This window comes from Squalius cephalus, assembly GCF_949319135.1.
Source record: "Squalius cephalus genome assembly, chromosome: 16".
NCBI classification, from domain to species: domain Eukaryota; kingdom Metazoa; phylum Chordata; class Actinopteri; order Cypriniformes; family Leuciscidae; genus Squalius; species Squalius cephalus.
Genome location: NC_137137.1, coordinates 26,041,144 through 26,062,464, shown reverse-complemented (window position 1 = coordinate 26,062,464; position 21,321 = coordinate 26,041,144). Strand labels below are relative to the sequence as shown.

General features: G+C 45.3%; 1 long non-coding RNA gene across 1 annotated transcript; it reads left to right on the top strand.

Moving 5' to 3' along the window:
* The first annotated feature begins 6,866 nt into the window (after positions 1-6,866).
* On the top strand, positions 6,867-7,446 carry LOC307174002. The gene is made up of 3 exons (XR_013823929.1): positions 6,867-7,060; positions 7,169-7,260; positions 7,349-7,446. It is a non-coding gene; the product is annotated as an uncharacterized lncRNA (long non-coding RNA).
* The last annotated feature ends 13,875 nt before the right edge of the window (positions 7,447-21,321 follow it).

The following is a 21,321-nucleotide window of genomic DNA, read 5'->3' as shown; positions in this document are numbered from 1 at the left end:
GGATTTCCCAAGATCATGAGGAAGTTACTGTCAGTGTAAGGTCGATGACAGGGACCCACAGTGACTTACCGTGTCCCTCAGACAGGGTACAGGTGGGGGGAACTCCAGGTCAACAGGCAGAGTTGAGAGCATTGTTGAGGCAGTACGCGGATGTGTTCGCAATGTGTGATGAGGATCTTGGGTACACTGATCGGGTTAAACACGAGATTCCTGTGTCCGACAATACCCCCGTTACCCAAGCATACAGACGGATACCTCCAAATCAGTTCGAGGAGGTGAGGGAGCATATTTCCGGACTTCTCAAGAAAGGAGTTATTAAGGAAAGTTCAAGTCCATATGCCTCCCCGGTGGTCTTAGTCAGGAAGGCAGATGGAAGTTTGCGGCTATGCGTGGACTACCGAAAACTGAACTCGAAGACTCTGCGAGACGCATTTCCCCTGCCGCGGATAGATGAGAGCTTGGATGCGCTGGGTAAAGCACAGGTGTTTTCAACCATAGACTTGGCAAGTGGTTATCACCAAGTAGCTGTTCACGAGAAGGATCAGCATAAGACCGCCTTCGTCACGCCATTCGGACTGTATGAATATCAACGGATGCCGTTTGGTCTCTGCAATGCACCGGCGACATTTCAGAGACTCATGCAGGCCGTAATGGGTGATCTGGTGTTCCAAATGGTTCTTGTCTACTTGGATGACCTTCTCGTCTATTCGAGTACTTTCGAGACTCACCTGTCCAGACTTGAAACAGTGCTCCGCCGACTGAGGGAGTCCGGGTTGAAGATTAAAGTGGAGAAATGCCACTTTCTCCAAGCGGAGGTGAGGTTTCTGGGGCACAGAGTATCGGCCCAAGGGGTAGGCCCGGACCCCGACAAGATCAGTTCAGTAGAGCAGTGGCCAACACCTAGCACCGGGAAGGAATTGCGATCCTTTTTGGGGTTTTGCAGTTATTACCGCCGGTTTATAGCAGATTTTTCCAAGGTGGCGGGACCTTTGCATGATGTTGTGAATAAGTGCACCAAAAAGGGCAGTGGGGCCCAGTGCAATAAGTTGTTTCAGGACTCATGGACATCGGAGTGCCAACAGGCATTTGAACGTCTGAAAAGGGAGCTGACCTGCGCTCCAGTGCTGGGATATGCCGATTTCTCTCTTCCGTTCATGCTGGAGACGGATGCCAGTAGCTTGGGTTTAGGCGCTGTCTTGTATCAGTACCAGAATGGGAGAAAGAAGGTCATAGCCTACGCTAGTCGGAGATTGAGAGGTGCCGAACGCAACGACCGGAACTACAGCAGCATGAAGTTAGAGCTCCTGGCGTTAAAGTGGGCTGTAGCCGAAAAGTTCAGAGGTTATCTGCTGGGATCTCGTTTCACTATCCTCACGGACAACAACCCACTCTGCCATCTGAACACGGCTAAGCTGGGAGCGGTGGAGCAGCGGTGGGTGGCACAGCTGGCCGTGTTCAATTTCGAGGTACGCTATCGGCCGGGGCGTTGTAATACAGCTGCTGATGCTCTCTCTCGGAGGCCAGAAATGGAAGAGGGGGAGATAGTGACAGAAGATGCGGAGTATGATGGCTGTGTGGCCATTTGCAATGAGCTGCAGGTGGGAACTGCTGTAGAACCAGACCTTGCAACAGCTGAATTGGGTTCAGTGGAGCTGATGAAAGAGGAAGCTAGCTTGGATCCTGCCCTCGGAAACACTCCAACGTTACCTGGGTATACTAAGGAGGAGCTCTGTCACTTTCAGGATGCTGACCCTTTTCTGAGTGTCCTAAAACGGTTTTGGCAGTCGAGTAGGAAGCCTTCTTCTCGCGAGAGACGGACTTTGCCTCGGCAAGTGCGATCATTGCTCAAACAATGGGACAAGTTCAAGGAAGATGGAGGATTATTGTATCGGGTATTCGATGACGTGTTTCTAGGTGAGTGTCAGCAGCTGTTACTTCCCGTTTGTCTGGTTGAGCCAGTGCTACGGAGTGTTCATGACCAGATGGGACACCAAGGAATTGAGAGGACGTTGGGCTTGCTCAAGCAAAGGTGTTATTGGGCAGGTATGCATGAAGCTGTAGACAAATGGGTGAAAAATTGTCAACGCTGTGTACTGGCAAAGATGCCTCAGCCTAAGATCCGGGCATCTTGGACCCCTTTTCTGGCTTCCCGTCCATTAGAAGTGGTAGCTGTTGATTTTACTACCCTTGAGGCTGCCTCTGATGGTCGAGAAAATGTCCTTGTGGTGACAGATGTTTTCACCAAGTTCAGCCAGGCTTTCCCCACCCGGGATCAGAAAGCTGATACCACCGCAAAGGTCCTCTTGAAAGAGTGGTTCCTCAGGTATGGAGTACCGCAGAGACTGCACTCCGATCAAGGGAGGAATTTTGAGAGCGCGGTTATAGCAGAACTGTGCAGACTGTACGGGGTACGGAAGTCAAGAACTACTCCGTATCACCCACAAGGGAACCCCCAGTGTGAACGATTCAATCGCACGCTGCATGACCTGCTGCGCTCATTACCGCCCGACAAGAAGAGGAGGTGGCCTGAACACCTGCCAGAATTGGTGTATGCCTACAACGTGACGCCTCACTCCTCCACGGGATATTCCCCGTATTACATGTTGTTTGGGACACAACCGCACCTTCCAGTTGATGCCTTGTTGGGAAGGGAGCCTGAGGAAGGCACGGAAACCAACTGGTTGTCCATTCACAGGGAGAGACTCCAGGATGCCCATGCTAGAGCGAGAGAGTACGCAGAGAAAAAAGCAGTGGAACGGACTATCAGACATGAGAGTGAGGTGTATTGCCCTGAAGTTGCTGTTGGAGAGCAAGTGTACTTGAGGCACCGTCCTGCAGGGAGAAATAAAATTCAGGACGCGTGGGCGCCAGAGGTCTATGTCGTGAAAGACATTCAAGGAACTACGTATGCGGTGGAACCTGTCGGAGGAGGTTTACAGAGAAGAGTACATCGGTCGCATATTCAACCTTGTCCATTACCAACCCCGGTGCCAGCACCGCGTAGCAAGGTACGGCAGGTGAAGGAAGGTGTTAGTTCCCTGGATAAAGGACCAGTATTGCCTTTGAACCTTGAGTGTGTAGTTGTGGATGAGACATGGCAAACAGCGAGAGGGCGGTCATCGCCTTTAGTGAAAGAAGGTCACGAGCAATCCAATCCGCAAGCAGAGGGTTCGATAGAGCCTCGATGCGAGGGTGTTAAAGAACCACTAACTGCGTCAGAGGAAGGAATTGATAGTGGGGAAGTGGTACCAACATACTCAGTTCCTGATACTGTGGTGAAGCATCCAATCCCGGCTCAGAGACATAGCTTGGGCGTCCCAGAGAATCCAAGAGCACCTACACCAATGCCACGTCGGTCTCAAAGGCAGAATGCAGGTAAACACAGTAACCCGTACCATTTACCCCAGTCCGTTTGTAACTCTGTGTCATTCAGTCCAGACGTTTTGTCTCAAGTTTTGGCGGGCATGGTAATGTACACGTCTGAAAAACTGAAAAGTGTTGTTGACGGTTAAAAGGGAAGTCCACGTGGACGTTGACTTATGGCAGGGGAGAGTGTAACCAGGGCAAAAATAGCCTGTAGTTATGCTTCCCGCCTCTAGAGGGCACTCTGGTGCACACGAGTAGTGCAGTAACGGAAAGAACAAGAAGTTTCGGTTTTGCCTTTTTATAGACCTTCAGAGAACGCGTGAGCTGAGGCGCGTTAGAAACTAACACCAACTTATACCATTTGCTATTACGAAAGCGAAAGGGGAAACCCCCAATTTGGTGTTCTGTTTGTTGAGCGGCTGGAGCAGTGATTCATCGCACGGAATCTTTGTTTCTCCAGAGTGCCAGAGATTTCTGTGTGAAACGAGCATATACATTTCACAGTGACGGCAATTGAGCGTGAGTGTTTGTTTAATGGAAATGTAACATGTTATTTGAACTCATTATTACAGCTCATGTTATTATTGAGGAGAAATATAAACAATACTTCTGTTTCTGTGATAAAATAATGTCAGAGGGGAGAACGAAGAGACGTTAGTGCACGTGAGATGACCGTTGCGCGGGCTTTCTAGTGCGGTGCATCGCTTCACAGAGTGAGTGTCATTTTATTTCATTCTTTTATTGTAAATGCTTATATTCACTCAAAGAAAGTATTTGGCTAGCTCTGCACTTTTTGTAATGTCAAAGTTTATTAATAATCTGTAAGAGATGAGAATGAGTATAGTAATGTTAATTGTAGAGTGTTAGGTATGTTTATTCCTGTCTTACAAGTGTGTCAGTGGCTTACTGTATGAGAATGTGTCTTTAATCATGTTTATGTTTTGTTCTTTATTCAGAAAACATATAAAGCCACTACCGTTGTTTATTTGGGGTATAAGTGCTCACATAAACCGTTTTGTGTATTGTTTTATTTTTGGGTATATACAATTATTTGCTAAAAGCTAAAAGGGAAAATTAACACAAATCGAGTATTGTGAAAGAGAATTTACTGAGGGAAAATATGGAAGTGTAACTATTATCCTTTATTTTGGGTTGTTTCTTTGTACATTTGTGGAACATTGAAATTCACACTGTACGTGGCGAGCTCTGTTTGAAAGTTTTTATGTTTGTTATTCTCCTATTGTAACTCGTTGTATAAATTTTTGTTTATATTCCTGACCACAAGCGGAAACTCCAGACATTAACGCTGCGTCTTTCTCATACGCAGTCGAAAATAAAGAACCCCTTTTTTTAGATGTTTGGTTGTGTTTGAGTTTTATATAGTGTACACATTTACACGGCCACACATACAGCTCCTTTAATGCAAGCCTGCTGTAGGACTCCGTCTGACGATCTGAATTGTCTGAATGATGACACAAAATATACTGATGAGTTTAATAAAGTTTACTGTATGTCTCACAAAAGATGAAGCATCAGTTTTTCTTCAGAAAATCACTGTTAGAGCTGAGTAAACAGTATAAGAAGTGCATAAGTAACGTTAGCCTAACTTACATAAATTTCTGTAGAGTTGAGGGAGGATTTTCTTTGAAAACAAAATGAATCCACCTCGTCTTCACTGGCTAGCAGATTTCAAGAGTAAATAAAGAGAGCTATGTGAATGAATACATCCAGCTACAACACCTTCAACGCTTGGGAGATGCTTCGACGCTTCTCGTGAGTGCATTGCTGCAGCAATGGCTGATGTGTACAGCTCGCAGTGAACTTGATCAGGGCGGGTCTAAGTTATAACGGCAGAGTCAGTCAACACTCGGGGGCGGGGCCTGTGGCTTTAGTGATGTCACTAAAGCCACATTCTGAAAACGGGTCGTTTGGAGAGACTGCTTTTGATTTATGGAGATAAAAAAAAAAGGAGTGAGTGGATTTTTATCACTGTAGGGTGGTTGTGTACACACACTGCCAACACACATGTATGTCCAAACACCATACAAAAGTGAATTTTGCATAATAGGTCCCCTTTAAACTATTAATGTCTATGAACAAATATGTATTTTTATGTTTGTGTGCCTCAGCATTTCTGAGTGAACACCGCTGGTTTACTCACTATTTTAAAGCGTACTGTCGATCACGTGATATGACGTCATGACGTGCAGCCCTTACTGACGTTACCTGAAAAATCTATCCAAGATAGCTACCCTCTCGAGTGACGTGGTATCAAGAATGAAACAACTTGTAAGTAAACCAAAACACTTCAAAACTACTTTGCTTGTTGTAATATTGTAAGAATATCATATTACACGTGATATTTGACTGTTAGACGAGGCTATTTTTAAGTTGCAAGCGCGGTGCCGCGGGCGCGATTGCCGTCAGTCCGCCTGCTAGTTACAGAATATCCTGTGTAACGTTACTGTTAATGTCGTGGCAGGGCAATAGTGTTAATGTTAGTCAATAACTCTTTTCAGCAAGCGATAGTCCTTCTGTTTTTGAGTGTGTTGCTGCTGTTTGTGTTAAGCGCCCTGCTCTGGCAAGTTCAATGTGATGTTATCTACATGCACCCAAATGAGCTAGTGGCTAACGTTAGCAGTTATGTTAACTTTTACTCAAACAAAGTTAAGGTTATGGACATAATAGTTGCCGAATGAACTATGCAAGTTTTTATTAAACCTTTACAAACGTCTTTTCATTATAGGTTTAAGTGGAAGGAGTGCAGTGAGCATCCCCCAAAATCAAGGTGACTCAAATGTTAATTTAGGCTGTAACTATTTTTCACCATTTATTTTATTTGGAGCCTAGCAGCTAATTCATTAGCATCAATCAAAAGTCTCTTAAAAATTAAATATCTTGCTGTCTGTTTTTGTGTGCATGTGGAGACCTACATTGTCACCAGAGAGCAACTTTATCGGTAAGTTACATTAACTTGAAATTTTGTATCATTAATTTGTAAAGAGGTTGATTGCATAATTTGACTGGTTTCATATTGATTGTTTTATCTGTGCAGGTGAAGGACTTCTTGGGGAAATGGCCGGCTCTTCGGATTGAATCACAGGTAAAACAGACTCACTTCTCTTTTCTGCCACTCTTCACACATATTTCTATGCCAAATTTTTAATATGTATCACATTCAAATGGAACAGCAAATGCCACTATTCACTGTGTGTAAGAACTATCACTTTGCATGTGACCATGTTGCTCAACAATGTATTTTAATGGAACATGTTGCATCACAAATGTGTTTTCTGTTGCAAATCGAGTATTAGTCTTTTTATATAATTATTTTTGTTTGTTTTTGTAGCTTTGTGCTGAGTTCCAACGCATTACAAACGTCAACGTACGGAACCAGTTCTATGCTGTGCTTGACCAACATACACCTGCACTGGTGGCCTTGTATAGGCAGAAGGCGGCACAAACCGGTAAGATATCAGAGGCGCTGCGTGACATCTTAAAGATTTATGAACTGATATGTTTTGTCTCTTATGTTTACTGTGATGGCCAACTTATTCAAACTGAAAATTCAGTTTTGTGGTTCTTGCAGATTGTGAATCCACTTAAACGCTTTTTAATTTCAAACTTTACAGGAATCTGTAAGGTGCCTCCATAATTCAGAGAACAACCCACACAAATACGATCCACAAACCGGGTAAGACTGCGTATTGTATGCTGTAAATGTTAGTTTAATCTACTACTATATGGATTTGAAATACCAAAACTGAATTTCATTAATGATGCCTGCAACTTTTTCCCCCAGAATAAATTCATCACATAACCTGGCTGTGACCACTTATCTCTTCGAAGAATTAAGGACAACTTTTACAGACGTTGACCCTGAATGTGCAAAAGGTAATCTTAAAGATGTTGTAATCATTTTAATGTCCTCTGTTTTACTTAGTTTTATTGGCATTACATTTATTTATGATTTATTTAACAGGTTGCAAGATGTATTTTGAGACTTTGCGGAGGAAGTATTCTTTGGCTCAGCCTGAAAAGGCCCAGTAAAAAGAAACACTATGAAGAACATTGCAAAGAACCGTCAAAGAAAGAGACGGGTAAGTTAAGAAACTGGTTAAGCAGTAGTTGTTTTTTTCTTCTTCAGAATGTAACTGTCCTCCTCTCTGTTTTAGTGGTTAAATTACTGTCATGTTTTGCAGTTACTGGAGACCAGGTCCAGTGTTGTACAAACCAACACAGAAAGGGAACTCTGGAAGACTGCAACAATAGAACTGATGTCTGATGAAGATGCTATTGTTGATGGAAGGCCAGTGTGGATGGTGAGGTCTCCACCACACAGAACCACAGAGTTATCTGCTCTCTGCCAGGTACTACAAACCAGACTAGAGGCTGACCCACGCTAGGTCACACCACCAGTGCATCATGGCAGTTTGAAAAATGAATATTTACATATATTTTATATACACTTTAATTTCTATATTTCTTATTTATTGATCTTGTTTTATATTGTATACTTTGTATATTTGTTCCTTTTTGATGTGCATGTTGCTTATCTCCACGTTTTGTATTTTTTTCCTTTACACCTTTGTTCACATTTCTTTTTCCCCATTAATTTTAATGTATGTTTATAATGTTCTTTGGAATGTTCATGTTATATTTGTTTTTGTTCCTTTACATTTTAATCCCTTCAAATATTTTTGTTCCCCGATTTCTTTTTGAATGCTTGTTTATAATGCTCTTTGGAATGTTTTATTTACCTTAATAAAAATGTCAGACTTTCTCATTGTTCTTTGTGTGTGTTTTTAAAATTATATTTGAATTTATTAAAATTGGGGGAAGGGGGGTTTAGTGTATACTGAGCAATATCTGCATAGATGGCCTATAACCAATCAAATCACTGTGCAATAAGGCCTAGGGTGGGCTATGTTCTAAAAGTAACCAATCAAATCACTTTCCTGGGTTTTCAATGTGTCCTGTCCTCCAATAGTGGTCTGGGTAATGGGAGTGGTTTTAAAAGAAAAGGACCAATAGGGGGGAAGGCCAAAAGGTGCACAAAGGTGTGAAAATGTTCTCTTGAAAAAACCTTTGATGGGATTACTTGACATGGCAACAAATGGCTGTAGCATGGAAGTATACGTCCACAACATACATCCGATTTGGTATCATTTCGGATGTATACGGATATATACAGACCCATGGAATTTGAGCTATCCGGCCAGTATACTCCTGGATTCTTCCGAATTCCAGCAGTGTATACAGGAGTATACTGGTCCGGATACACCTCTTTTCATGCAGTGTGGGGATTGATGAATACCATGTATGTTGTCCATTCAAATGAGAACATGACGGTCTCTCACAAATGGCAAAAATTCCTGCAGGACCAAATGAGCAGCCTTCATCTTCAGGCAGTTTATATGCCAATGCTTTTGGGCGGTCGACCAAACTCCAAAAGCAGAGGTTCTCCCCAGCTGCTCTCCGACACATCTGTGGTGGTCACCTTCCATCTGACCACCCTGCCCATGCTGATCCCCTGATCGTACATGGTCCTGTCGAACCAGGGTGACAGTGTATCATGGCATGCATTCCAAAATAGCCCGCCCCATAATCGGCATCCTCTTAGCGACATCTTCTTCGCCTGGATCGCAGTAGGGGAACTTCTTTTCCAAAAACAACAGACTTTCACGAGTTCACACTTACATATAATTTGAAGGGGTAGAGTTTAATGCGTATTTGGCATACTGTCCGGAGGGAGGGCTCCGAGCTCGGAGTTCGGCCCGAACCCAGAGTACTCCCCCCGTATGTAAGTGTTTAGGACTAGAAGCGTGGAGAAGGGGTGGTGGAGGGATGCTGCAAAAACTGTCAATGGAATGAGGTGAGACTGCTGAGTATATATACCTCTTACCATTGATTGCTGAGTGCTCTCCACTTGTGTTAATTATCTGAACGTGCTCCTCCCGAACCTTGTTAATAAAACATCATTAAGTGAAGGAGAAAGATTCAGAGACAATAGCACTCAGTGCGGGCTTATATAGCTGCCGGGCCTTCTCGCATTTGAGTGCCATTGGCTATTGGCTAAGGGAGTTTCTCCACTGCATCAGCTATCGACGTTGTCGAGAGACCAACCTCGAAAGGGAACCACATTTAAGATTAGATTTGAATCTGTTCAATAAAAAACTGCTTTATTGGGTATAAATAGCACTAGCAGTGATACTAGTCAAGAAAAATGTAAATATAGGTTAGTGCACCGCGGCAGCCCTCGTGTGAAGCCCTCATCGTGTGAAGACTGAAGATTGTAAAGACCAACGACTCTACCTGTGCGACTCCACCGAGCAAGGACACCGGCGAGGCACTTGAGTATTCATTTTTCTTGTTTTTTCCTTTCTCTTCTACACAACTTTTCATCTGATCTGTCTGTTTTTGACCCCTCTTAATCCATGTGTTTTCAAATCCCTACTATTACTAACACACGTAAATCAAATGTCACACGTCAGAGGCAGTCCAATCCTAACAACCTGCGTACTTTTCCGCTGTCTTCAAGTACCATATTCTCTTTTCCTATTGGTCTCTGGAATTGTCAGTCCGCTGTAAACAAAGCTGTTTTTATTACATCTATTTCTAGTCATTTGGGTCTCAGTCTACTGGCCCTGACTGAGACCTGGATCAGACCAGAGGACACTGCCACACTGGCTGCCCTCTCCACTAAATTCACTTTCTCACACACCCCTCGCCTGACTGGTAGGGGTGGTGGTACTGGTCTGCTCATCTCAAATGATTGGAAATTTGATCATTTACCACTTCTGTGTGACAACAGCTCATTTGAATCACATTCAATTACTATCACTAGCCCTATTAAAATCCATTTTGTAGTTGTATATCGTCCCCCAGGGCAGCTTGGCAGTTTCTTGTGTTGTGAACTTAGAATCGAAAGACCAGGAGACTTGGTTGTTTCTTCAGCAGGATTCTTTATTGAGAACACGAGCTGTCGGTAGCTGCAGTCACCAAGTCTGACGTGAATGTTCTCTTACAGTTTATATACATTTAGTGGCAGGAACCGAAAAAGACAGGTTTAGGAACCGGTTCTAGACTGAGAGCATTGCCCACCCTAATCCACTCAGCATATCTATTCAAATACTGAGACCCGAGTACAGGACTGGCTGGACTTTCTTGCTAAAACACAAACTCCAAGAGTTTCAGTAAAACAGGACTGACCAGAGTCTTTTGCTAGAAAACTCTGATAATCATAATTTATACCTAACCTTAACATGCTAAATTCAATGTAAACCTAAATTAAACATTTTAATAAATTTGCTTTCCCACACTTGGAAGAGCTTGATGTGCTACTCTCATCCTTCCCTGAGGACGGTACTCCTCTCATAGTTCTTGGAAACTTCAACATCCACCTAGAAAAACCTCAGGCTGCTGATTTCCACACTCTGCTCGCCTCATTCGACCTCAAACGAGTATCTACTGCGGCTACTCACAAATCAGATAACCAATTAGACCTTATCTTCACACGCTACTGCTCCACTGACCATACACTGGTCACTCCACTGCACACCTCAGATAACTTCCTCCTCACTCTCAACATCAACCTGCCACAGAATACAACACACACTCCTCCACAGGTCACCTTTCGGCGAAACCTAACCCTCTCGTCTATCCTCTCAGGTCTCATCCACATTTCCTCCACCTGATCAGCTTTCAACACTAGATACTAACAGCGCAACTGATAATCTTTTCTCCACTTTAACATCCTGCTTGGACAACTTCTGCCCCCTGTCCTCCAGGCCAACCCGTGCCACACCCTCTGCCCCCTGGTTATCTGATGTTCTCCGTGAACATCGTTCGAAACTCAGGGGTGCAGAGAGGAAGTGGCACAAATCGAAAGATCCTACTGACCTTGGTCTTTATCAATCCCTCCTCTCTTCCTTCTCTGCTAATATCTCTACTGCTAAAATGACTTACTATCACAACAAAATTAGCAATTCTTCAGATTCTCGCATGTTTTTCAAAACCTTCTCCTCTCTTCTCAACCCTCCTCCTCCTCCTCCTTCATCAACACTAACAGCTGACGATTTTGCTACATTCTTTATAAATAAAACAACCTCCATCAGTGGCCAATTTTCCAATCCACAAACTGACACACATACTTTAAAAGCTAACACACACTTTCTACCCTCCTTCTCTCTACTTTCAGAGGCAGAAGTCTCCAAACTCCTCCTTTCCAATCGCCCTACCACCTGTCCGCTTGATCCTATTCCCACTAACCTACTTCAAGCCATTTCATCCTCGGTTGTACCCACACTCACACACATCATAAACACCTTTCTTCACACTGGTACCTTTCCCACAGCATTTAAGCAGGCTCGTGTAACCCCACTGCTTAAGAAACCCACTCTAAATCCAGCACATCTCGAGAATTACAGACCGGTATCTCTCCTTCCATTCGTTGCGAAAACACTTGAACGAGTTGTATTCAACCAGATATCTTCCTTCCTTACACAGAACAACCTTTTGGACAACAATCAGTCTGGTTTCAAAAGCGGACACTCAACTGAGACTGCCCTGCTCTCAGTAACTGAAGCTCTGAGACTGGCAAGAGCAGCTTCCAAATCCTCAGTTCTCATCCTGCTGGATCTGTCTGCTGCCTTTGACACAGTTAACCATCAGATCCTCATGTCAATCCTAAAGATGAAGGGCATCTCGGGAACCGCACTCCAATGGTTCAAGTCTTACCTCTCAGGTAGGTCCTTTAGGGTTTCATGGAGGGGCGTGGTGTCTAAGACCCACCATCTAGCTACTGGAGTGCCTCAGGGCTCAGTGCTTGGACCACTTCTCTTCTCCATCTACATGACATCACTAGGATCTGTGATTCAGAAACATGGCTTCTCCTATCACTGCTATGCTGATGACACACAACTCTACCTCTCATTCCAGCCTGATGATCCGACGGTAGCTGATCGTATCTCAGCCTGCCTGACAGACATTTCTGGCTGGATGAAGGACCACCATCTTCAACTAAACCTTGCGAAGACAGAGCTACTCGTGGTCCCGGCCAACCCAACACTTCACCACAATTTCACCATTCAGCTAGACTCGTCATCCATAACTCCATCTAGGTCAGCCAGGAACCTTGGTGTGGTAATTGATGATCAATTGAACTTCACAGACCACATTGCTAGAACTGCCCGGTCATGTAGATTTGCCTTGTACAACATTAGGAGGATCAGGCCCTTCCTATCAGAACATGCTACTCAACTCCTTGTCCAAGCGCTTGTTTTATCCAGACTTGACTATTGTAATGCTCTCCTGGCTGGTCTTCCAGCTTGCACAGTCAAACCTCTGCAACTGATCCAGAACGCCGCAGCTAGAGTGGTCTTTAACGAGCCGAAAAGGGCACACGTCACTCCTCTCCTCACAAAATTGCACTGGTTGCCAGTTGCCGCTCACATCAAATTCAAGTCACTGACGTTTGCCTACAGAACAACCACTGGTTCTGCTCCCTTTTACTTTAACTCTTTACTTCAGACTTACGTGCCATCCAGGAACTTGCGCTCTGCAAGTGAACGACGTCTTGTGGTGCCATCTCAAATAGTAGGGTAGGAAGGGGGGGTTCACCTGCACCCGAAAGGTATATTTTTTAACCTAGTTTTTTGTAATCCTTAAGGTGTCTAGTAAAGGAATTTTGATGTTCCCCACGCAAATTATTGTCCCATATATGATTTTTTGTATCATCTTTTGTGTCCGTGCTTGATTTTCGGCTGTGAAAAATGAAAACTCTAAATCTACATAGAATCTGAACAATACATCCTACAGACACAATCCACCCCATTTTCTCTTTGTCTTTGCATGAGGAATTGATAGATATGAGGATTGTCATGATTAGATGATGTATGGTGCATTAAAACTCAAATAAACACAAAAAATGTAAAAAATCTGTGACATTGGATCACTGGAACTCCTCCCCTATGGACCCTATTGATATATGTTTTCTAACTTTTGTATTTTTATAGTCTTTATGATGTCTAATAAGCAAATGTTGATGATCCCTACTTGAAAAATTGTCACATGTTGGTCCAAATGAACATCTCCCATAATAAGGAGTTACTATTCAAACCGTTATATTGGTATCATATTTATTGAAACAAAACAGAAAACCACTCATATTATCAAATGTGTGTATATATATGGTATAACAAATCCCCATTAGAATAAACTGAAATAGAAAAAAGTGATTCTAATCAAAGGTCAAAAGGTCAAGGGCAATGATGTCTATTCATCATTCAGCAGGTCTTCATAATCGACCTCTTGCTCCTCGTCTTCTTCACCATCTCCATCCATCTCCTCGACTGTTTCCTCCAGCAAGTCAGTGAGTAAAGTGGGGAGGATAGGTCCACAAGACCACACTGGTTCCAGGGTACCCTCTTCAGTCTTTTCCCAGCCTTGGCTAGGATCATGGGGCTTGGGACACCAGAATATCGGTGTGGCTGCTCTCTTGTAGTTGGCCAGACGGTGGTCGACACGGTTGATGTGTGGGACCAGGTTGTCTCTCCAGGGCGGGAGCCGGGACAAATCCACCTTGAATCTGGTGGTAAGCGTCTCTGTTATGTCCGCTCAGGACGAATTAATCTGTGTTCGTTTGGTAATGCCTCGCTGCATGTTTAGGTTGCAGCTGTTTTGGTCTGAAATGTTTGGTTATGGTTTGTCCGAAAAGTAAAGAGAGTTGCATGCATAAATCTCTCGTCCAGCGTCCTTTTTAATACATAACAATTGGCGACGAGGATGGCTGAATTTTCTCTTCCTCCTCCACCTCCTTTCCTCGCACTTCCCGGTGAGCCTACAATACCGTGGAATCGCTGGCATCAGTCTTTTGAAACATACCTACAAGCTACGGGACTAGCTGACGTGAGTGCAGTTCGGAAAACAGCATTGCTGAGGCACTGTTTAGGAGTCGAGGGACAATGGGTACTGGAGACGTTAACTGGCAACGGGACAAATACAGACTATGCAGGGACAGTGAAACTTTTAAAAGACCAGTTTGCTGCCCCACAGAGTGCTTTATTGAGACGGTTTATGTTTAGACAACGACACCAACTACCAGGGGAGTCCGTCCATCAGTACGTCTCCAACCTAAAAGGTTTAGCCAGCCATTGTAAATTCGGCGCATTGACAGACGAGATGATACGTGATCAACTGATTGAGCACACTACACAGGCTAAAATCAGGGAGACGTTGCTACTCGAATCAGACGACTTAACACTAGCTAAGGCTGTTGCCATTGCATTCCAAATTGAAAGTGCAGCGGAATGTGCAGCTAAATTAACACAGACAGAATCATCATTAAGCCAAGCAGTATGCATAAGAGCACAGTCACATGACCAGCAACAGCAGCAGCCATCTAGCTCTGGTTTGGATGTACCAGACACAGCCCCAGACCCAGTCATGCATCTCACAAGACAACAAGGGCCGCGGGTCAGCGTCAAAGGCAGTTTTTCTGCAGTAGCTGTGGATCAAACACACATGCCACCAGAGCCCGGCACTGTCCAGCTAATGACCAAACATGCCGTAACTGTGGCAGGAAAAATCACTTTGCAAAAATGTGCCGCCCTGCCTCCTCCAGGTCAGATGCACACACTCCCCGTGGTTCACCCACCATAATTCGCCATGTAACATCAGGGCCCATGCAATTCAAGTCATGTACAGTGAATATAAACACAGTGTGTATTCCCCTGCTGCTAGACACAGGTGCAAGTGTCTCCCTTCTGAATGCCAGTACATACCATAAGTTCTTTCATTCCTGTCCACTGTCCACGCCCCCTGCTGTCCTACATGGGTATGGTAACTCAAAAATTGACTTGTTTAGGTCCATCACAGTGACTGTTAGCTATGTAACTAGGGTCTTGCCCTCCTTTGTCTTCAATGTGGCCCGACGAGGGGTGAATTTAATGGGGCTGGACCTGTTCATGGCATTGGGATTTTCACTCATTGACACAGGGGGGGCTACTATTATGACTGTCGCTGCCGGACCACATCAGAAGTGGTCATCACTGTTTGAAGGGCTGGGCTGTCTGTCTGCTTTTGCCCATCAACCCCTCATTGACTCCTCGGTGATGCCAGTCGTCCAGCCACTGCGCCGTATTCCACTTGCCCTGAAGGGATGGAGTGTCTGTTGAGCTGCAGCGGCTGCTGGATGCCGGTATCATTGAGCCGGTTGATGCTTCACCATGGATTTCAAATTTGAAAACAGGGCCTCTGCGAGTCTGTGTGGACCTCCGCGCAGTAAATAAAGCTGTCATCCCAGACAGATACCCATTGCCCACGTTGAAGGAGCTCACGGCACAATTTCACGGCTCCACTGTCTTTTCGAAACTGGATCTCAGAGAGGGCTATCTCCAGGTGCCCCTCAACCCTGAAAGCAGAAACCTGACGGCCTTCGTTACACACCTCGGTGTTTTCCGCTACACGAGGATGCCGTTTGGCCTTAGCTCCACCCCCTCCTGCTTTCAAAAGGTCATGACCTCAGTACTGGCAGGTGTACCAGGTGTTGTTATTTACCTTGATGATGTGGTGGTACATGGTGCTACTACGGCTATCCATGACAGTCGCCTGCAGAGTGTGTTCGAAGCCCTCGCCAAGCACAGTTTAACCCTCAATGGCAGCAAATGTGTTTTTGCTGTGCCGGCCATTGAATATGTAGGCTTCCGACTTTCCACTGAGGGCATCTCTCCTCTTCAATCTAATGTGGAGGCCATCCTCTCTGTTCCCGAACCGACCTCGGCTGCCCAGCTCGCTTCATTCCTGGGCATGACGGGCTACTACATGAAGTTCATGCCTCAGTATTCAACCATAACAGCCCCACTGCGCCAGCTGCTTCGGAGAGATGAGCCATGGGTCTGGTCGTTAGAATGCACCAAGGCAGTGCAAACTCTTAAAGCTCAACTTACCTCACCTCCAGTGTTGGCACATTTTGACATATCCAGTCACACCCTGGTCAACTGTGACGCCTCAGCCGGGGCGATAGGGGCTGTACTGTCACAAGTACAGAATGGCGTGGAGAGGCCTGTTGCATTCGCCTCCCGAGCTCTGAACCAAACCGAACAAAGATACTCAGTTGGGGAGCGGGAGGCACTCGCTTGTATGTGGGCTTGTGAGAGATGGCACCTCTACCTTTATGGCCGCCAGTTTACGCTGAGAACAGACCACCAGGCCTTGACAGCTCTGCTTTCCTCTACTGGCACCGGGCACAGGCCGCTGAGACTGCATCATTGGTATGACCGCCTCCGCCAATACAACTATACTCTACAGTTTACCCTGGGCCGGGATAATGTCGTTGCAGACCTTCTCTCTCGGTCAGTTCCTGCCCAGGCCCTGCCTACCAGCGTCAACCACATCGAAAGTGAGATTATTCTCACGCTACACACTCTGCTCGATTCCACGTTCACTCTACAGGAACTGAAGGCAGCCTCAAAACAGGATCCAGTTATCTTCCAGCTCTGCATCTACAGTCGTCAGGGATGGCCACGGGAATTACCAGAGGAGCTGTTAGCATTTTCTCTGGTCAAGCAGGAGCTCTCTTGTTGGAATGAGACATGTGGGGCGCGTGGGTTTTGCACTGTGATTCCAGGGGCCCTTCGCGCCCGTGTGCTGGCAATGGCACGTGAGGGCCACCTGGGAATAGTGAAACTTAAACAGAGATGCCGTGACCTGGTGTGGTGGCCAGGCATAGACAAAGACATTGAGGCCCTTGTTAAAGAATGCCCAGCATGTCTTGTAAGTGGAAAGACTGGTCGTCGACCCCCGCCACCCCTGCAACCCCTGGCCTGGCCCTCAAAACCATGGGAGCATCTGCAATTAGACATATGTGGCGAGATCCACTATCAGCGGTTCTTGGTCGTAGTGTATGGTTTACACTCCAAATGGCCTGAGCTGACCACTACCAGCTTGTAGCGACAATGCCTGACATGCGGTCACATGCTGTTCCAATTAGTAAATCCTTGTCTCCAAACACATCCTTCGTTGTCTTTTCAGACAACGGGTCTGTCCATGGCGTCGCTAAGTCTGCTTGGACATGTCAAAATTGCAATCTGTTGTTCCCCAGAGGGACATTTTAGTCACAAAAGGAACCCTGTTCTGGACAATCCCCTCTAAAACCCCCATTTCAGCATGGACTCCCTGTGACTTTACAACCTCATGACCCACACACACACACACACACACTCAATTCATGGAGCTTTTCAGAGAAAAGTACCCCTAAAATGTTTGATATGTATTCCTGTGTTTCTCAAGTGTCTTCACATGCCATAACGGAAACACTGACAACTTTATTGTGTGTTTAATCAAACTTTATTTGTGTGTAATTATGCATATAAATGTAACATTATGTTTCCCCAATCTTTACCTGTCATAATTGATATCTCTGTAATCCTCTCCATCTCACGGAGACGAATCTTGACTGCAAAGTACAATAATATGCATTTGTTCTAGGAAATATCATATTTCTAAGTATGAATCCTTTCCCTCATAAGACATATGGTAAAAGGGGGCGTGTTTTTCTTCACACAAAGAAAACTTCTCCCGCGTCAGATCAGAAGACCTGATTCGCTGTCGTTCCAAAGAGAAGGCGTAAACAGATGTCTTTAAAAAGCAAGAGACCCTGTTTCCTCTCTCTCTTCTCTCATCGATCCCGCTGATCTCTCCTCTTCTCTCTCCGGTCCCTGACCTCCTCCTCCTTCTCCACGTGCAGCGCTGCTCCAGCTGGACAGGCCTCGCCTTGGCCTCTGGGACGCAAACCCCGCGTCATGTAAAAGCCTGCCGTCTTTGCAACCAAGATTTGAAACCTCTCCCGTCCCGGGAGACGCACCTGACTTTCTCGGTAATATTACATTCAGTGAGCCTTTTTAAACTTCGCGGCACTGGAAGACCCAGCAGAACAGGACACCGTCCGCGCTGGCCGCTTCCCGCTTCCTGCCTCAGCAACACCAGAAAGAGCACAGAAGTCTGCAAGTATATTGAGCTGATAAAAGCGGTTTCCAGGGGTCTCGTGAACAAAGGTTTCTGTATGTAATAATTACTAATTTTCCCTTCTCTCTACTTCTCTTTCTTTCTTTCATTTTGTTTCATTCTGATCACTTATGTTATTGTTTGGTTATATGTTTGTTTGTTTATTGTTTGCATTTTTACGTACGTTTATATTCGTAGCTCATATAATCTCTAGTTTTGCATTTATTAAAATTCATAAATACTTTTCACTGTCTCTGTGTTTGAAAATCCACCTTATAAGTCAATGAAACTTTAAAAGATCCAATTATAAGCTACAAAGCTCGATATATAGACTACTTGAGTAGTTTTAATTAATAAACTCAGAAAGTTTGATGTCCGTGGCCAGGACATAAACTTCCTTGGAGTTTGTGAATACCCCTTCTTAACTGTACTGATCTTACCTTTACTCGCTGGACGAATTAAAGGTTGGACAGACCAGTTACAGAACAAGGTAATCTCGAAAATTGATAAAATAAATGTACATGCGACTTATGAATTATGACCATGAGTCATAAATAGTAATATTCCCAGAATTCCCCATATTCTTGAGCTAATTCACATTTACCCAGAGTCGTATACGCTACAAGCTCCATCACCTCCCAGGTCATTGTGGACTTTCTGGAGTCTCTCTTCTCCCGCTGGGGCCTTCCACAGACCATTACCACCGACAATGGTCCACAGTTTGTATCTGTGGAGTTTACTTCATAACTGGAGAACAGGGGGATTCGACACATCCGTACAGCCCTGTATCACCCACAGGCAAACGGCAGGAGGGAACGCTTCCATCAATCCCTAAAAAATGTCATCAGAGCACATCAGGCCCAGGGCTGTTCCTTTAAACAAGCCATACGTCTAACACTGCTACACTACCATGCTACCCAGCATTCAACCACAGAGGTTTCCCCAGCCTCGCTCATGCTGGGTAGGGAGTTACACCTACTACTGGACAGGCTCCACCCCACCGCAGTCCAGAACACACTCACACCAGTCAAAGCCTCAGTCACCCGCTGTCAGAAGCGGATGAAACAGTGGTTTGACAAGAAAAAGAAGTTCAGGATCCCAGATATCGCTGTGGCAGACTGGGTGAGAGCTCGCCAACCGCACAGGGAAAACAAGATGGCATCATTTTGGTCCACTCCACAGCAAGTGGTCCGCCGACTGGGACCAGCCACATACCTCCTTGATGGCACCCGCTGGCACGCCAGCTGCCTTCAGAAGGTGCCAGCACCTCCTGCAATGTTAACTCAGAACAGCGGGGACATAATGCCACCCAGAGCGGAGCAGGAGGACTCCATACCACAAGCAGTCGCACAGCCTGAAGATACTCCCTCGTTGTCACACCCAGTGCCCCCATCATCATTGTTGCTGCCCCTTTCCCCAGCCTCCCTACCACTGTTCGCCTCACCTTCAGCTGTGTGTTCTCCACGGGCAGTGCGCGCCAGGGCACGGCCCGATTACCTGAAGGACTTTGTGTCTACTTTTCATAGTTGAACCCCCCAGAGAGGGGAAAATGTTATGTCCGCTCAGGACGAATTAATCTGTGTTCGTTTGGTAACACCTCGCTGCATGTTTAGGTTGCAGCTGTTTTGGCTGTTTTGGTCTGAAATGTTTGGTTCCGGTTTGTCCGAAAAGTAATGAGAGTTGCATGTAGGGCTGGGCGATTTAAATCGTGAGATTGTTATGCGCATCTCGTCAGTAAAGCCGGTTCCTTGATTAGTAGTAAATCGCCATCACCTGCTTTCAGATAGAGCGGCATTTACTACAAAGAGCCGTAGTTAACTGACAAGCTGAGCCATATCGCATTAATTATCGCTGGCGATACGTCCGCGATTTTAATGCGATATGGCTCAGCTTGTCAGTTAACCACGGCTCTTTGTAGTAAATGCCGCTCCATCTGAAAGCAGGTGATGGCGATTTACTACTAATCAAGGAACCGGCTTTACTGATGAGATGCGCATAACAATATCACGATTTAAATCGCCCAGCCCTAGTTGCATGCATAAATCTCTTGTCCAGCGTCCTTTTTTATACACAACAGTCTCATCCTCTCCAATAATTTTTTTCAGCATGATGCTGCGCACGTTGTTCACAGATTTTTTTGTGGGCCTGGCCATACATTACACATGTAAATGCCTCAATGTCCTCCACCACATCTGGCTCCACAGACCACTGATCACCAAGTTTTCTGAGGACATAAATAATTATAGTATTGCAAAGTCACAATGTATCAATACCTATGTTAAGCATTAATTGCCATTACATGCTACAGGATATCTGATTAAAAATACTCACTTGAAGGCTGCATGGTACTTTGGATTACTCTGCAGCTTTTTCAGAGGCCCAACCTTCCCTTTGCCTCTAAAGGTACTTGTAACGTCTTCTCCAGTGAAGACATATAGGCAGAGTATTGTTGTGCAGTAGTCTGCCCCCTTACATTCTGGCAGTTCGCTGCCATTTAGGATCCGTCTGTGCTTTCCGGTCCCAATATCGATGTACTAATTAGTTATGTCCTCAGAAAACTTGGTGATCAGTGGTCTGTGGAGCCAGATGTGGTGGACGACATCGAGGTATTTACATGTGTAATGTATGGCCAGGCCCGCGAAAAATCTGTGAACAACGTGCGCAGCATCATGCTGAAAAAAATTATTGGAGAGGATGAGACGCTTACCACCAGATTCAAGGTGGATTTGTCCCGGCTCCTGCCCTGGAGAGACAACCTGGTCCCACACATCAACCGTGTCGACCACCATCTGGCCAACTACAAGAGAGCAGCCACACCGATATTCTGGTGTCCCAAGCCCCATGATCCTGGCCAAGGCTGGGAAAAGACTGAAGAGGGTACCCTGGAACCAGTGTGGTCTTGTGGACCTATCCTCCCCACTTTACTCACTGACTTGCTGGAGAAAACAGTCG